Genomic DNA, 17,589 nt, shown 5'->3' with positions numbered 1-17,589 from the left:
CCCTCTGGTCGTCGTTTTAGATGCCCGGCTTGCAGGTCAAACCGGCGCAAGTTGTCATTTATTCCCACCGCTGTGCGGCTTATGAATGATTCGTAAACTTTGTGAGTGATGTTGATTGTCTTAGTATCGTTCTGTGTCTCTGTATATATTGTTTTGTATATTTGTTTGTATTTTTTGATATATTGATGTTTTGTATTTGAGCCACACCTTTAATTGCCCATGTCTGGGATGAATAAAGTTCTATTGAATTGAATTGAATTCAATTGACCGGGTTAGTTTTTGAGTGAGATCTGTTAATGTTAATTAGGGAAATTTGCATATCAATGAAATCAACTAAAAATATCTTAAGACTGCATACTTCAATTTCAATATAATTTAGTATATTCGTTAAACATAACAACATACATTAGTCCTATAAAATGTAAGGGTAGTGCTAATGAATAATTTGCATAATTAATTATTTTTGGTAATTAGACTATATCTTAAGAATACATACTTCAATTTCAATATAATTCAGTACACACATTAACCATAACAATCGCATATGTCCTGTAAAGCTTGTTGATGTACCTTTCAGTGTTAAAGAATAATTTTCATAATTAATGATTCTTGGTAATTAGGCTATATCTTATGACTGCATACTTCAATTTCAATTCAATTCAGTAGATACATTAACTATAACAAAACTGTGTATGTCCTGTAAAGTTAGTTGATTTACCTTACAGTGTTAATGAATAATTTGCATAATTAATGCTTTTCGGTAATTAAGCTATATCTTAAGACTGCATACTTCAATTTCAATACAATTTAGTACATACCTTAAACACAGCAATGTGTATATCCCTATAAAAGTTGCTAATTTCACTTGAAGATAGAGTGAATAATTAGTATAATTATTTATTTTCGGTAATTAGGCTATATCTTAAGACTGCATACTTCAATTTCATACATTAAACATAACAAAGTTTATACACCATATAAAGTTTGTTGATGTGCCATAACAGTGTAAATATCTAATTTGCATGATTAATGATTTTCGGTAATAAGGATATATCATAAGATTGCATACTTGAATTTTAGTATAATTTAGTACATAACAAAGCGGATATGTCCTTTAAAATTTGCTGAGTCGTCATCACTATGGATATGTATTTAACCAAAAAACATTTTTGAGGTTACTCTATTTCCATGGAAACAGCTTTCCTTTTTCAGACAATTTGTGTTACAACAGATAGCCCCATCTCATACATGCCAAAAACAAGGAAATCTTTTTACTGATTTATATGGAAAAATGATCCACATATTACGATGATTTTGGTTACCATGGCAACGGATGTTAGTAAAATGACCACTTTTTTTAACTCACCATAAAAGTACCCCAGGTTGGGTGGTTAATATTCATACACTTTATTATTATTTAAAATATCATTATATGATATTATATAATAATTAATGCACTCTTTATTTTGACTCATTCGGTACGGTGTCTCTGTTCATGACAAAACAACTACTCTGAAAGATTCCTTTAACACATGTATTATCGCAAAGGGGAATTCTATCATACTAATATAAATTTCTGTCGACCCAAACACTCAGAGGAGTTCGAGGCATTTGTTTCGAAATTTGAAAATAGATTCACATAAATGAGGTATCATTGCTGCCACTTACATTTAAAAAAAATATTTGTGCGCAGAAATGACTTACCACGATCGGATGATAAATCATCGATTATAGAATAACCTCCAAATTTGGGATATTATATGAAGTTATAATTGGTAAATAAGATGTTGTAAAATTCCTTTGACACCAGCGAACATAAGTAAGATATTACAAGATATGCCAAAACCACTATAACTAACAACTAACTACCAATGCTGTTTGCAGGATGGATACAACATGTAGAAGCATTTTTCCCACATCAACCTCATAATACAATAAGTTTTTGTCCTAAAAAAAACATCGTTTGGGTCCGGTTACCGGGCCCCACCTAGTATTTCGCAGATCATAAATTTTTTTGGGGGAAAAATAGCGACAATTGTGGAAGGTCTCACAAGAAATAGTGGAGGTGGAAACTGACATCAACAATTAAACTGTGTTTCCAATCTGTAATGGCTATACATCTGATGAGAAGAAACAAATGACACAGAGACCATTTGGAAAACCTAATTACCTGAACTAGATACTCCACACAATTGTTTTCAGTTAGCCCTTTTTTTTTAAAAAAAATGTAAAAAGACTCATTGTATTGTCCTTATGGGAGACATTCCAGCCTAATACAATCGAGTACAAGTATTGAAGTGTTTTGTAAAGTTCGGTGAAACTGATCATGACATGACATTGAAAAAAATGTTACATACCAAAAACAAAAACTACATACCACTTAAGGTGTAAATAATTATATTTTAAATCAATGATTTTGTTATTCAGATATATTTTTACAAACGAATAATCATGTGCTATTCCCAAACATGTCCTTTCGTTCAGCCAAGGAAAATACGAATAAGCTTAGGGGCCTTGTAACTACGAGCCATTAGACTTACAACAATATGTGCTACTTAAACTTTACCACGTTTTCATGAATAGTACATAGAAGTGGATATTTAGAGAATTAAAAAAAACTATTACTTTATGTAAATTTGTCATATAACTAAAGATATATTTATCAATTGTTCTCTCTCTCTCTCTCTCTCTCTCTCTCTCTCTCTCTCTCTCTCTCTCTCTCTCTCTCTCTCTCTCTCTCTCTCTCTCTCTCTCTCTCTCTCTCTCCGCCCGCTCGCTCGCTTGCTCTCTCTCTCTCTCCGTCCCCAGTCCTAGAGTTTATTTTGCCACCCTACATGTTGTTTGGCGTTCCATTTGAGGTGAAAATACAGTATGACAGATCAGTTGTGTCTATCGTGGAATGGAACTTCGCAGTATACGCTAAACAGAAGCATCACATTCAGTATTTGCAAGGAACGGCTAGAGCTGGGTATATCGACTATGAAGAAGATTTGTGGACTCTCCAACCACCAACATGGGTCAACCAAAGTGACTACTTCGAAGGTTCATCGGGAACTACAGTGGTACAAACAATTCATGAAGCCTGTAAGTTGCCAACTGCTCCACAATGTTACATTTTTAACAATCACTGCTTAGATAATTGTCATAAACTTTCATGAGTAGTTCTTTTTAAAACTTACAGCATGTTTGTCTGATTTTAACTTTAGGGAAGGATCCTGGCATTGGTCTTATGTTGAAAGGAGGTGCATATGCGATGAGTACCAATAGTTCATCGCTGGATGACATAACGTATCAGGAAGTTAATTATAATAATGGGACATCACTAATATTCCATTCCTCATTGGACAAGCGACTCAAGTTTTATTACGAGCATCACAATGACAATTCAAACGTCCAACTAGTGATAACTTGTCAGTTACTACTGAACACCGATGCACCGACAACATTTAGAAAAGTGGCATTCAGTGATGGGACGCTGTGTAAGTATGGTTTTTGTTTTAAACATGCAACTGGCGGCGCCTGGGACCATTTTTGCATATGACTGTATGTTTGGAGGTGGAGAACTTGTGATGACTAGCTGGCAAATAATCACCAAAATATAAACATTCCCTATGTCTGGGTTTTTCACATGCAAATGCCGCATATTTGAATAATCCTGAATGACAAACAATCAAAGCAGCTGTTTGCAGGGGAATTGTCTCATCATTTGGAGAGGTTTTTTCATTCTATGAAACAAACAGACTGATTTTCAACTAATTTGTGTATCAAGTTACCATCCTACGATATTCACAAACAATTTGTACATGATACATGTCTTGTGTGTTTCTCGAAGCACAGAAAAAATGCTGAAAACAAGACCCAGAAGCTAGTGCTCTGTACAGCAGTTTGAATTTCCCGCATTTGCATAGATTAGCCATAATCCTCTTTATATAGGGCAGTTATAGCTATCGATCTATCTATCCATCCATCCATCCACGCACTTTAATATATTACGGAGTGCTTCATATGTCTTTGCGTCAGTAGAAATGTGTGGCTTGCGAGAATAGACAGGGATGTTGTACCTTGTCATTTTGTTATGTTTCGTATTTGTTATAGTTTCTATGGCAATCTTGAACATCGAATATATACACCTACAAGTACGAGTGTGCTTGTTAGTCACTAAGGGGATACAAGCTTTATTAGCTTTGCTATTTCTTGACCCCTTTTGCCATTTATTCTGTATGTGTATCTTTTTAAGGTTAATTTTTATTATTATTATATTGGTGAATAAACTTATTATTATGTTTGGGTGTTATGGCTCAGACCACTATGGTAAAGCACAGCAACTCGTCGCGTGGAATATAGAACCAAAAAATTGCAGTAATTCCCAAATGTGTGATTCCCATTGATTCTTTTATGCTATCATCTCTTCATGAACAGATACTGTAGATCAAGTACCAACGCCGTCTACTTACAATGACACGTGGTTTAACGTAACCTATGACAACCCACCTGAAGGATACTTCAACTTTACCATGGTCGTTTGGAATTTATATGAATCGTATACGTATTCAGATGGACTAGAAATAGCGAAACCCATTACCATAGAAATAGGTATGAATATTTGAATATAAATGGAAACCAATTAAGTTGAAACAAAACTTTGCCTACAAAAATTTTAATGTTGCTACATGTTAGCGTTTTGATACACAAACATCTTAAGCAACTTTCCTTTTCATATTCGGCTCAAAAAATCTAAAAACAAACGATTTCTATGATCTTTGATTTCAGCATGTACGTGTGTGTTCAGCAACATGTTTACTATTTATTTTTGATTTGTATTTGTTATCAAGTATAAAATCACTGACTTGTTCATATATCACAATGAAATCAACTAAAAATATCTTAAGACTGCATACTTCAATTTCAATATAATTTAGTATATTCGTTAAACATAACAACATACATTAGTCCTATAAAATGTAAGGGTAGTGCTAATGAATAATTTGCATAATTAATTATTTTTGGTAATTAGACTATATCTTAAGAATACATACTTCAATTTCAATATAATTCAGTACACACATTAACCATAACAATCGCATATGTCCTGTAAAGCTTGCTGATGTACCTTTCAGTGTTAAAGAATAATTTTCATAATTAATGATTCCTGGTAATTAGGCTATATCTTATGACTGCATACTTCAATTTCAATTCAATTCAGTAGATACATTAACCATAACAAAACTGTGTATGTCCTGTAAAGTTAGTTGATTCACCTTACAGTGTTAATGAATAATTTGCATAATTAATGCTTTTCGGTAATTAAGCTATATCTTAAGACTGCATACTTCAATTTCATACATTAAACATAACAAAGTTTATACACCCTATAAAGTTTGTTGATGTGCCATAACAGTGTAAATATCTAATTTGCATGATTAATGATTTTCGGTAATAAGGATATATCAAAAGAATGCATACTTGAATTTTAGTATAATTTAGTACATAACAAAGCGGATATGTCCTTTAAAATTTGCAGAGTCGTCATCACTATGGATATGTATTTAACCAAAAAACATTTTTTGAGGTTACCCTATTTCCATGGAAACAGCTTTCCTTTTTCAGACAATTTGTGTTACAACAGATAGCCCCATCTCATACATGCCAAAAACAAGGAAATCTTTTTACTGATTTATATGGAAAAATGATCCACATATTACGATGATTTTTGTTACCATGGCAATGGATGTTAGTAAAATGACCACTTTTTTTAACTCAGCATAAAAGTACCCCAGGTTGGGTGGTTAATATTCATACACTTTATTCTTTTTAAAAATATTATTATATGATATTATATAATAATTAACGCAATCTTTATTTTGACTCATTCGGTACGGTGTCTCTGTTCATGACAAAACAACTACTCTGAAAGATTCCTTTAACACATGTATTATCGCAAATGGGAATTCTATCATACTAATATAAATTTCTGTCGACCCAAACATTCAGAGGAGTTCGAGGCATTTGTTTCGAAATTTGAAAATAGATTCACATAAATGAGGTATCATTGCTGTCACTTACATTTTAAAAAATATTTGTGCGCAGAAATGACTTACCACGATCGGATGATAAATCATCGATTATAGAATAACCTCCAAATTTGGGATATTATATGAAGTTATAATTGGTAAATAAGATGTTGTAAAATTCCTTTGACACCAGCGAACATAAGTAAGATATTACAAGATATGCCAAAACCACTATAACTAACAACTACCAGTGCTGTTTGCAAGATGGATACAACATGTAGAAGTTTTTTTCCCACATCAACCTCACAATACAATAGGTTTTTGTCCTAAAAAAACATCGTTTGGGTCCGGTTACCGGGCCCCACCTAGTATTTCACAGACCATAATTTTTTTGGGGGGGAAATAGCGACAATTGTGGAAGGTCTCACAAGAAATAGTGGAGGTGGAAACTGACATCAACAATTAAACTGTGTTTCCAATCTGTAATGGTATACATCTGATGAGAAGAAACAAATGACACAGAGACCATTTGGAAAACCTAATTACCTGAACTAGATACTCCACACAATTGTTTTCAGTTAGCCCTTTTTTTTAAAAATGTGAAAAGACTCATTGTATTGTCCTTATGGGAGACATTCCAGCCTAATACAATAGAGTACAAATATTGAAGTGTTTTGTAAAGTTCGGTGAAACTGACCTGACTTTGAAAAAAATGTTACACAAAACTACGTACCACTTAAGGTGTAAATAATTATATTTTAAATCAATGATTTTGTTATTCAGATATATTTTCACAAACGAATAATCATGTGCTATTCCCAAACATGTCCTTTCGTTCAGCCAAGGAAAATACGAATAAGCTTAGGGGCCTTGTAACTACGAGCCATTAGACTTACAACAACATGTGCTATTTAAACTCTACCACGTTATCATGAATAGTACATAGAAGTGGATATTTCGAGAATTAAAAAAAAATATTACTTTATGTAAATTTGTCATATAACTAAAGATATATTTATCAATTGTTCTCTCTCCCCCCCCCCTCTCTCTCTCTCTCTCTCTCTCTCTCTCTCTCTCTCTCTCTCTCTCTCTCTCTCTCTCTCTCTCTCTCTCTCTCTCTCTCTCTCTCTCTCTCTCTCCCCGCCCGCTCGCTCGCTTGCTCTCTCTCTCTCTCTCCGTCCCCAGTCCTAGAGTTTATTTTGCCACCCTACATGTTGTTTGGCGTTCCATTTGAGGTGAAAATACAGTATGACAGATCAGTTGTGTCTATCGTGGAATGGAACTTCGCAGTATACGCTAAACAGAAGCATCACATTCAGTATTTGCAAGGAACGGCTAGAGCTGGGTATATCGACTATGAAGAAGATTTGTGGACTCTCCAACCACCAACATGGGTCAACCAAAGTGACTACTTCGAAGGTTCATCGGGAACTACAGTGGTACAAACAATTCATGAAGCCTGTAAGTTGCCAACTGCTCCACAATGTTACATTTTTAACAATCACTGCTTAGATAATTGTCATAAACTTTCATGAGTAGTTCTTTTTAAAACTTACAGCATGTTTGTCTGATTTTAACTTTAGGGAAGGATCCTGGCATTGGTCTTATGTTGAAAGGAGGTGCATATGCGATGAGTACCAATAGTTCATCGCTGGATGACATAACGTATCAGGAAGTTAATTATAATAATGGGACATCACTAATATTCCATTCCTCATTGGACAAGCGACTCAAGTTTTATTACGAGCATCACAATGACAATTCAAACGTCCAACTAGTGATAACTTGTCAGTTACTACTGAACATCGATGCACCGACAACATTTAGAAAAGTGGCATTCAGTGATGGGACGCTGTGTAAGTATGGTTTTTGTTTTAAATATGCAACTGGCGGCGCCTGGGACCATTTTTGCATATGACTGTATGTTTGGAGGTGGAGAACTTGTGATGACTAGCTGGCAAATAATCACCAAAATATAAACATTCCCTATGTCTGGGTTTTTCACATGCAAATGCCGCATATTTGAATAATCCTGAATGACACACAATCAAAGCAGCTGTTTGCAGGGGAATTGTCTCATCATTTGGAGAGGTTTTTTCATTCTATGAAACAAACAGACTGATTTTCAACTAATTTGTGTATCAAGTTACCATCCTACGATATTCACAAACAATTTGTACATGATACATGTCTTGTGTGTTTCTCGAAGCACAGAAAAAATGCTGAAAACAAGACCCAGAAGCTAGTGCTCTGTACAGCAGTTTGAATTTCCCGCATTTGCATAGATTAGCCATAATCCTCTTTAAATAGGGCAGTTATAGCTATCGATCTATCTATCCATCCATCCATCCATCCATCCACGCACTTTTATATTACGGATTGCTTCATATGTCTTTGCGTCAGTAGAAATGTGTGGCTTGCGAGAATAGACAGGGATGTTGTACCTTGTCATTTTGTTATGTTTCGTATTTGTTATAGTTTCTATGGCAATCTTGAACATCTTGTTAGTCACTAAGGGGATACAAGCTTTATTAGCTTTGCTATTTCTTGACCCCTTTTGCCATTTATTCTGTATGTGTATCTTTTTAAGGTTAATTTTTATTATTATTATATTGGTGAATAAACTTATTATTATGTTTGGGTGTTATGGCTCAGACCACTATGGTAAAGCACAGCAACTCGTCGCATGGAATATAGAACCAAAAATTGCAGTAATTCCCAAATGTGTGATTCCCATTGATTCTTTTATGCTATCATCTCTTCATGAACAGATACTGTAGATCAAGTACCAACGCCGTCTACTTACAATGACACGTGGTTTAACGTAACCTATGACAACCCACCTGAAGGATACTTCAACTTTACCATGGTCGTTTGGAATTTATATGAATCGTATACGTATTCAGATGGACTAGAAATAGCGAAACCCGTTACCATAGAAATCATAGGATTCAGACAAGGTATGAATATTTGAATATAAATGGAAACCAATTAAGTTGAAACAAAACTTTGCCTACAAAAATCTTAATGTTGCTACATGTTAGCGTTTTGATACACAAACATCTTAAGCAACTTTCCTTTTCATAATCAGCTCAAAAAATCTAAAAACAAACGATTTCTATGATCTTTGATTTCAGCATGTACGTGTGTGTTCAGCAACACGTTTACTATTTACTTTTGATTTGTATCTGTTATCTATCAAGTATAAAATCACTGACTTGTTCATATATTACAATGTATATAGAATGAATACATCGGCATTCTAATGATTTTACAGTTTCGTCCATTTTTTTTTGTTACTTTTTTTGATTTTATCAGCTTCCGACGTTGCATCAATTGGATATTTGGAGGAACCACCTTTCTTAGCCAACGTAGTAATTTCTGTATTTTGTAATGTTACTGGAATACCCTCAGATGAGTTTGTCGTGTGCACCGACAACATATGCTCTTCATCAAGCGTAGATGTAACACCCCCTTTCATCGTAAAGTTCGACATGGTCGGTGACCACAATATATCAATCACTGGAAGTAACAATTTTGGAGGCATGACAGCGACAGACTCAGTGATAATCGAAACTCCAATAACGGGATTATTTTTGCTAAATACTGGACCAGAACAGCCGAATATTGAAGTGGTTCTCCTGCTTTTTGCACTATACCCAGGACACAAGGCACTATATAGCATTGATTACGGTGATGGAGGTAGTCCCCGTTATTTCTCATGGCCGACCAACGATCCTGATTTATCCCTGTATGACATCTACTTTGACTTCGATTATACTCTTTACCGTCGAGTAAGATTATTCCATAGGTACGCAAACAGTGGAATATATACAGTTACGGTAATTGGTAAAACTCTCATTTCTATGGCACTTGCTACCACGATTGTGCAAATCAAACCTGAGCGCTGTCCTCTTCCAAACATTGAACTTCTGAATACGGGAAGTCTTTCCTCAACACCAACGTATTACCGTTACAAGTCTATAACTATTAGGAGTAGCGTAATTGTTGATTGTGAACAAGGCAAGGGAATTGCGTTCAAGTGGCAAATATATCATTTGGTGCAGCAGGATTCCGGAGGCAGCATTGCTAAGCCATTTAACCTTCCTGAAACAGTTGATACCACATTGGCACAACTGTTCATTCCACAATACACATTTGGGTATGGAGTATACATTATTAAACTGACAGCAGGGGTGATCAATGCCATAGATGATATAACATATGGAACAAAACAGGGTAGTATTTACATAACAGAATCGGAATTGGAACCAGTGATAACTGGTGGGTCAGCAAGGACTTCAGGTAGGAACAATAACTATAGACTCGGTAGATGCGGTTATCTGTGACAGTTATAATCACAACCACCGACAAATTTCTGGTTGAGAATCGATTTGAAAATAGTGCAGGTAGTTTTGGAACAGGTGAAATATACACATCCTTTCCTCTATGAGTACTTACAAGACTAAAATACTGAAGTTACTCGGTAAAGTTAGTTAGTTACTTTGTCTGTCTGTCTGTCTGTCTGTCTGTCTGTCTGTCTGTCTGTCTGTCTGTTTGTTTCTCTGCCTGTTTGTTTGTTTGTTTGTTTGGGAAACTTATGAAAACATTATTCTTACTTTCCACAATAATTTATCTGATAATTCGCATGGCGTACCAATGCATGTAACAAGAACATTTCCCTTATTTCCATAAAAAAAACCTTCTCAAATATCAAAATATGTGGACGCCCTCTTAAGTCCTTAAATCTTCATTTGTTTCATCATGACTTCAATTGTCTCCACCCCTCCACTCCACTCCCACCCTGTAATTCTAACAGCTTATCATACTTCGTGCGTGTGTGACATACTCAGAGACAATGCTGTTTAAAAAACACAAAATACATATCGTGTCCAAATTACGAATTATTATGCAAGGTCGCTATCTCTTGTGTATTTTTACAGGTTGGAATCAGACATTAATATTGGATGGTTCTCAGTCTAGAGATCGAGATAACGAGGACCCACTGCCAGGTATTTGGTTTCAGTGGTTTTGTCGTCAAATGAACGAAACGTTCCCTGATCCACTTGTACCCGAGGAGCTCAGTGAACAAGGTAAAGGATGTTGTACACAACATAAAACTTTTGAAAATTTCTTTGAAATGGCATGTTTTTTTTCGCAATCGAGTGTCTTGATAAACGAAGTTGATGAATCATTAATTCATTCTTTAAGAGCAGTGTACGCAGCTTATAATGATTGAGCTACTTACACTCATGCGTTAATATATCGCTTGGCTGTCTATGATGGTGCAGTTCGTATACGTCTATTACCCTGAAGGTTGTCATGCAACAACTATTTCGATCACTCGACTCGCAGCCTCGGGAAAAAGTTCCTACACTTTTACAACATGAGGGGGTAATATGATGTCTACTGTTGACCGAATGATCTTAGGCAGTAAGTGTTTTATAATACATCACACTTGAGGGCACATATTCTTTCCATCGTCAAGCAAATCACCCATAGGAATTCCATGCTACATGAATATAGGTGCCCTATGGAAAACAGAATACAACTAGTGCCCAATCTGTGTAAATTGGGGTCACTAGTCTATACCACGTGATACAAACTAAGCCTATCACTGAACGTTGCATGGAAATGATGTCCCGATAGATTGCAGTAACTTTTGTGTGCAACTATAATCACCAAGGACAATTCTGATATTGTAGAACTATATTGAAATAACTGAGTACATTTACATCATGTATCTTAAAAAATACTTACAGGTGGTTGCCTTGGTGATGGCATGTATCTTCATGATGCCAATGGCTCGGTAGTGTTCCAGCTAGATCAGGGTATACTACGAGGAAACCGAACATACGTCTTCCGATTACTGTTATCTAAAGCAGGTAGACAGGACGTATTCAAAGAACAGACTGTCACTGTTTCACCTGGTGTTCCACCGGTTATTAGTTTAAGGTAATTTGAATACATTATTTTGCCAGAATAGTCGTCACAACTTTCAAAGTGATCTACATCGAACACCCATGTACATACTCATCCAGTCATTCGCATTTGGCAAAAAGTCTGATGAGTTCACAAAATGACGATACACGACAAATACCGCTGTCTAGATGCCCCTGACCCCATTCTCAGTAGCCAGAGCAGAGGCTTAAGAGGGTGGTCGTTCCTGCTATGTGGTTCCTCTAAAAACATAAGATACTCTTTCAAGTTTGGAAAAGTTTATGTTTAAGCTGAGGATAAATAAGTTTAAGAAATTAGTCGATATTGATGTACTAATCAGAAGGAACGTTTTGAATTGTGGTGCCTTGTATGTGTATGAATGCGACGCTTGAATATATTAACAAAACATCAAAGTTGATTTATTTAGCTTGGGTTCTTTAGATAATTTTTCGAGTGAATTTGGGCTATGAGAGCATACTTCGACAAACAAATTCAGCATTAAGAAAAAAACAAACACAAATGTGAAGATACCGGGAAAAAGAGATGGGACTTACTTGTTGTCTTCTTAGCCTACAATTTCAACTGCAAATGATTAATGTTGGAGATACATCTTACTGTTGTAATTATTGAATAAACGCATTTTTAAAAATGTTTCTACAGATGTTTAACAAACTGTGGTACTCGACTAAACCCATCAGAAAGAATCATCCTGTCAGGGAAGTGTATGGATTGCACATTACTTACTAGACCAAAGTTCTATTGGCAATTCCTAAAGAGAGAGGGTAATAAAATGCAGGATATTGACTGGAAGAATGACACAACAACGGGAAGGAAGAATGCCTATCTTATGGTGAAAGGTGACACGTTTTCAGGGCCTGCCCCAGAGGGTTATACGATTAGACTACTAGGTAAGCGGAGAGAATGAAAAAGGGGTGTTATTCCTTATTCATTAATTTTGGGTGAATGTATCGACATGTTTTACTTTCTCTAGATCTGCCATCATAAAAAAACGTAAGATGTTTCCATCTGTCATGTAACTTCAAAACTGAAGTTTGAAGTGAACAGGAACACTTGTATTTTTCTCCATGTTTAAAAGTACTCGTAAACGTGGGTCGACGCTTGTCAATAATTTCTTATTGCTATACAAATCTATACTTTTATGATAACATTACTAGAAATGAACGACCCCAACTTAAAAGATACAGTTAAGTCTAATCGATATATGCATATATTTTATATTCGATATCAGTCGAAAGTTGGAGTGGAAGCTCATCATTCTCCGAGTATACATTTCACATAAATGATCCGCCTACGACAGGTTGGTGTGAAGTGACTCCAGACGTAGGGACTGTCTTAGAAACCATGTTCACCATCAACTGCACTGATTTTCAAGACTCGGACACTCCATTCATCTATGAGTTCAGTGTCATAACAGAAACTGATGATAATAATGCAGGTGTCAACACTGCCAAAGATACATCATCAGGTATTAATATCATGAATTTCCTTTTACGATCTATACTTCTGATAACTTGTTGATCAACTGGTTATTTTGTTATGACACAAGATTTCATTGGAGTGTAGTACATTGTTTTGTACTAACTATAGTTTACTTTAGTTTGGTTTAGTTCGGCCATGTTCGGTTTGGTTCGGTTCTGTGCTGTGCTGTTTTGTTTTACTTTGTTTTGTTTTGTTTCGTTTCGTTTGTTTTGTTGTTTATGAAGACGATTTTGTTCTGTAAACTATTTGCAAACTGCATTTTAGTTTATTAGGCACTGACAACCACTAATGTATCTTGTTATACCTGGTTTGTAGGCTCACTGCTCTATTACGGGTTAGACTCTTCAGTTTCTGGCATACTACTTCCAGTGGGTGATGCAAGCAAGGATTTCCGAGTAGACATCAGAGTAAGGGTGGCAGATTCCTTCGGTGCCACTACAGAGGTGTTTACATATGTAACCGTGAGTATAGTGCTACTGTTGTATAGGAAGGAAGTATCAATGCTTGACAAACTCTTAATGTTAGTACCGGAAATGTGTCTTCATCCAGTCGAGGATGTGTGTATATGTATGCTGTAAGGGACCTTGTCGATACAAATAGGAGAGGAGTAGAACTAATTACCTTTATGTCATGGGTATTTACTGACTGAATGAACACAAATATTAGGAAGTGATATCATTATAACAATGCATACAAATCGAGGAAAGGGTGGTGATTTTGAAGATTCTAACTCATATTCTGAGCACCGTAGAAATTTATGTGTACCTGTTTTGAGTACTCGCTCAGTACATTTCATAAATAAATATCAGTTGGCCTTATCCTCGAGTTCAAGAAGGAAGGTCTTCCTCTAATTTTCCACTTTCATGGTCAGTAAATAGAGTTGTACTGTGTTGTATCTCTAGGTGACCGAACCACAGCAAACAACAACAGGAGGCGCTAGTATGGAAGACACAGTACTTTCACTTACCACCGGAGAAAAATCAAAATTGAACGAGATTCTTGAAAAGGGTGACTTGCAGACAACCTCCCAGTTCATCAATACGATAGGTTCTTTGCTCAATGCTGAAGCAGAAAAAGTAGCTAGCCCACCCGATTCTGTCGATTCGTCTGCTGAAAAAACTAGTGACGTCAGCGAAAGCCCCGAGGAAGAGTTAGAACAGGCCAAGAAAACAAGAACTGAGGTGTGTTAGATGTTGGATACGTTCAGTATATAATGACACATGCACATTACGGAGAGGGACCACAAATATCATGTGTCTTGTCTATTCTGGACACGTTACGTCACAAACTTTGAAAAAATATAACCCTTTCTAAGATATCTTCCGATGGCACTGTATATATTTCCATGGTTCCGATGGCACTGTATATATTTCCATGGTGCTGTAGTTTATGAAGGCCAGTATTTCTAAGCCGGTCACACGAGAGAGAGAGAGAGAGAGAGAGAGAGAGAGAGAGAGAGAGAGAGAGAGAGAGAGAGAGAGAGAGAGAGAGAGAGAGAGAGAGAGAGAGAGAGAGAGAGAGAGAGAGAGAGAGAGAGAGAGAGAGAGAGAGAGAGAGAGAGAGAGAGAGATGAACTTATTACTAAGTATGAACATAGATACGAACCTACATAGTATTCTGTTTGGCCATTTGCAACACTACCATCACATGAATCGTCATATTGAATGACCGACAAATGTGGTAGATGATGAATATAATACAAACATTGATTACATTTACTGGGCCTGTCACAATCTCAGTTTTATGCCTTGTCCATCCGTTTCAGAATGACCAGACTAACCATAGTAGGTGGTGCAATGAGCTAGAAAACAACAAATACACATACTCAATTACATCTAATGTTCTTTTAATCTTCCATTCGTTATTCAAGGTACGAGAAAACCTGTTAAATAGTCTGACTGACGTGAAAGTCCAATCATCTACAATATCTGAGTTAACGCAACAGAAGGATGAAGTCACTCTCGCGGCACAGGTATTGAAAAGAAAAATACGATTACATGCTTCTGAATATATAAAAATCCAATGACACAAGAAACAAATTGTAACAATTGAATTAGAAATGACCGATTCTTTTTGTGTGCATGCATATACTGGTTTACATGGTTGACAACTTCAAAATAAGAATCCATCAGAATGATGTGCTATTAGTTACAGTTAGTAGAGACATATTTATGTAGTGGTTTGTTCAGGAAAGCTGGAACAACGTTAACACGTCACAATAGCCTACCTTTTGTCCTTAGTGTGAGTTTGTATGTACATGTAGTTATTGATGATGCTTTTTCATGTGACACATCAAGTTGAATGAATTGTGTTATATTTAGGATTCGGCAAGTACCATGTTGAAAGGAATGGCTGGATATCTGAAAGAACAGTCGATGGGTGAAACTAGTGGTGAAAAAATAGAGCAAACGGCGTATATCATAGTTACTGCTGTAGACCATGTTATCGACGCAACTACAACAAGAAAGTCGGTCAAGACTGGTGTAAATAACAGTTCATTAACAAATAATACTGACAGCCAGCCAGATTATCTAGAACAGGTATATTTAACAGTTAAATTTTTACAACTGTTCTTTGCATGAATTAACTTTTAGCAGGAGACGACTTGTGGGTATACGCTTTGCACATTCAAAGAGCCATCATAAAAAACATCTTTAAAGGACTACGTTTCAGTCCCAGTCATCGCATTAGAGATATAAGGATTACTAACATGAGATCATTCTTTTGTTTCCATATCTCTGCCAAACAACCGTATTTCACAACTAATTTTTGATCCTAATCCAAAGTGGGGCTTTAAGTCCAAGACTAACTATAGATGGGCAGAACTTAGAAGAACATCAGGACATAAAACTTGTTTGTGCTAGAGTGTATACTTAATAGTAATACCTCTGAAAAATCCATAACAGGATCTAGGAAACTGATGAACAAAGGAATGAACTTTGAAACGTGAGAATGGGGAACATTCAACTGACAGGTGCAATCCGCAGAAACCATATGGGTCACCCACAAGTAGAAATCAGATATTATGTTGAAAAATCACTTTTTGGGTTTTCTTCACAATTTCGAAGTAGGACACCTATATTGTTTGTTGATGAAATTTGACATCCGAAATCAAACAAGAAATTGGAGTAAATTGGCAACAAACACACATATGCATGGAACCATTGTAAACAGCTGAAGTGGCCTGTCAACTATTATAATAACTATCAATTTTGATTGGCACTGCTCAAAAATGGTCATGGTTACCATACAAAATGTGGTTAAGGTTACTATACAAGACATTATGGTCGTCATGGTTACAAGGAATGTTACCATGGTAACAGGAAACAACAAATCTGACACTGGGAAACATGTGAAACACACCTGCACATCCCTTCCTCTACACACAACTACGTACATACACGGGATACTATTATAACACAGAATGTTAAAATTTGAAAGTACTTCTTTTATTTATAGTTACATGTACATATATATCATACATATTGACATGAATTCAATAAATTAATTTTGTATTGTACATTTTTCGATTTCAGTTACCATAATAATGATAACAGCAATACTAGCAATATTACACACACATATACCATTTGGTATTATTAAAGTAGTGCTCAAAGCACTGTATAATTATTATCCCTACATGTACCAGAGACTTGTTATGGTACAACCTCTTATACCCCTAGCAGAGACAAGTTGTGGTATAACCACTTATACCCCTAGCAGAGACATGGCATGGTACAACCATTTATACCCCTCACAGAGACATGTCATGGTACAACCACTTATACCCCTAGCACAGAGACATGTTATGGTATAACCATTTATACACCTAGCACAGAGACATGTTATGGTATAACCACTTATACCCCTCACAGAGACATGTCATGGTACAACCACTTATACACCTAGCACAGAGACATGTTATGGTACAACCACTTATACACCTAGCACAGAGACATGTCATGGTACAACCACTTATACACCTAGCACAGAGACATGTTATGGTATAACCACTTATACCCCTAGCAGAGACAAGTTATGGTATAACCACTTATACACCTAGCACAGAGACATGTTATGGTACAACCATTTATACCCCTAGCAGAGACATATTATGGTATAACCATGTATACCCCTA

At 36.0% G+C, this 17,589-nt stretch overlaps 1 protein-coding gene across 1 annotated transcript in view; it reads left to right on the top strand.

Annotated features, from left to right (window-relative positions):
- Nucleotides 1–17,589, top strand: part of LOC144433571 (uncharacterized) — a 313,028-nt gene that overhangs the window by 128,600 nt on the left and 166,839 nt on the right. The window lies entirely within an intron of this gene.

This window comes from Glandiceps talaboti, chromosome 4 (genome assembly GCF_964340395.1).
Source record: "Glandiceps talaboti chromosome 4, keGlaTala1.1, whole genome shotgun sequence".
Classification (NCBI taxonomy): Eukaryota; Metazoa; Hemichordata; class Enteropneusta; family Spengelidae; genus Glandiceps; species Glandiceps talaboti.
Note: the sequence above shows the minus strand (reverse complement) of the source record. Positions and strands in the feature narration are given on the sequence as shown.